The following is a 2,500-nucleotide window of genomic DNA, read 5'->3' as shown; positions in this document are numbered from 1 at the left end:
TTAGTCAATCGGCTTGGAATATCATGAGCTACTAGCGAGTGGTGTTCCGTTTGGGCGAGGAAGTGGATGGTGTTCGAGTAATCGGCGCCAATATCCGCGGACTATATTCCGGGTGATGTCCTAACCTAGCGGGATGCAGGTTCCATTTGAGGGTCCGAGGAGGCCGGGACACGCAGCGGAATGAACATTTCACTATATCTCATGGGTATTACACGAAAATCAAAGCGAGTCAAGACGGTGGGTCCAGCGCCCGGCACTGCCGGGGGTGAAGCCACCGCAACTAAAATCGAGAGGGCCGAGGTAGATAACGATGTAATCGTTTTGACACCTTGTGTGCCCCTCGTAAGGTGCGATGCACTTTTGCCGGTGAAGGTCGAGGTCGAGGCTGATGGGAAGGAAGAAGATGTACCACAGCCGAAGCCAAAACCGGAACCAAAACCGAAGAAGAAGGCGACCAAGTCGCCAAAGAAGAAGAAGGGCTCTTCCTCATCGTCCGGGAAGAGCACAAAAGATCAGGGGCAAGGTGCTAACCTTGTCTCTGACAAAAATGGCACGGTGCTCGACGGGGATGAAAACCCAGAGCCCAAAGGTGACCATGGAAAAGGAGGGGATAAGGAACCGGTCCCCTCCGAAAAAGACAAATTCGACCCCAAGCCAGCACCAGGCAAAGGGAAGAAAAAGAAGAAGGGAAGGAAGCCGAAGGAGGCGGCTTCCGGGCCCAATGAAAGGAGCCTCGATCTCATTAGAGAAGAGGCCTTTCAAAAAGTCTCCGAGGTCACAAAGATCTGCGTGCGCGGGAAATCGCGTCTCGCTAAGATCACGGCCAAGGAGATTATCGAACAGGCAAACGCACTCAACGAGCTGGTGATGGAGCTCATTCTTCGGAATGGCTACCTCGAAGGGCAGCTCGTAGCGGCAAGAGCAGAGAAGGCTCGAACCGTGAGTGCAAAGACTGTGTCGCTGACTGCCCCGCGGTCAATGCCGACCGGTCAAGCTGGTATGCGCGTGCAATCGACCTACGCCGACAAGGTAAAGGTCGACTGCAAGAAGGTTTCCCAAGACGCGGTGAAGCCACCACAGCATGTGGTGAAGATCTTCCCGCCGAAGGGCAAGAAGCAGGACAGCGAAGCGACCAAGCGGACTGTCCTCTCCTTGGTGAAACCCAACAAGGAGAAGATCCGCGTGAAGTCGGTTCGACGCATCCACTCCGGTGGCATAGTCGTCGAGACTGAACGCAGTGAGGATCTTCGGGCCTTTACGGGAAGTAACAGCCTGAAAGATGCAGGACTCTCTGTCTCTCTGCCAACCAAGAGGAACCCGTCACTCATAGTGTACGACGTTCCTCGAGAGTTGACGAGAGACGAGGTTGCTTCCAGTCTCTGGAAGCAAAACCTTCCAGAGATGACCCAGAAAGAGTTTGCCTCTAACCTGAAGGTCGGCTTTCAAGTCGGTCCCAAAGGCAGGGAGGCGGCCAACTGGGTCATCGAAGTCAGTCCGCAGGTTCGCCGGCGGCTGAAAAGTGGGGAAGGCCGAGTTTACATGGGCTGGTCGTGCTGTCGTGTACAGGACTACGTCTCGGTAACTCGGTGCTTCAAGTGCCAGAAGTTCGGCCACACGGCCAAACGATGCAAGCATAAAGAAGACGTATGCGGTCACTGCGCCCAATCGGGGCATACCTTTGCCTCGTGCAAAAACAAGAAGAGCGGACCCGTCTGCTCTAATTGTAAGGATCGAGGCAAGCCGCACGATCATAAGTCGAGAGACAAGCTGTGCGAGTCCTATCAGGTCGCGTTACAGCAAGTAGTAGCTCGAACCAATTATGGTTAGACACACCGAAGATAGACGATCTCAGAGGCAGATTCGAGTTGTGCAGCATAATATGCAGCGCTCTCGGGTCGTGACCGACGAAATCATTTCTTTGCTGCATACCAGGAGACCCGATGTGTTACTAGCACAAGAGCCGTACAGCTGGCGGGGCAAATTGCCCGGACTGGGCTCAGCGGGAGTGCACACGGAAGGAGACCAACCTATGGCGGCAACAGTTGTCATAAACCGGGATCTAACCGTGGTCAAACTCACGCATTTGTGCGACACGCATCTCTCCTGTGTAAGCATTCAAGGCAATTTCGGAAACGTCTACCTAGTCAGCCAGTACTTTCAATGTTCGGAGGACATTGAACCAAGTCTGGCTCGACTGGAGAATGTGCTTGCGGCGCTAAACCATAACCGAGTCGTGATTGCAGCCGACGTCAACGGAAAATCTACCCTCTGGGGGAATTCGAAGACAGACGCGAGAGGCCGAAAGCTCGAAGAGTTCATGGCCCGACACGACTTAGTTATTTTGAACGAAGCTGGTAGTATGCCCACGTACTCCAGCTCACTGGGAGAGTCCTATATCGATGTCACATTAGTGACTAGCGACATGTCCGACAAAGTGCGAGACTGGGAGGTCCATGACCTAACATCCAGCGACCACCGAGTCATTGAGTTTTCGTTGCAG

This window comes from Halictus rubicundus, unplaced genomic scaffold (genome assembly GCF_050948215.1).
Source record: "Halictus rubicundus isolate RS-2024b unplaced genomic scaffold, iyHalRubi1_principal scaffold0889, whole genome shotgun sequence".
In the NCBI taxonomy this organism is placed as follows: Eukaryota; Metazoa; Arthropoda; class Insecta; order Hymenoptera; family Halictidae; genus Halictus; species Halictus rubicundus.
The sequence above is the reverse complement of the archived record's forward strand: the minus strand, read 5'-3'. Positions refer to the sequence as shown.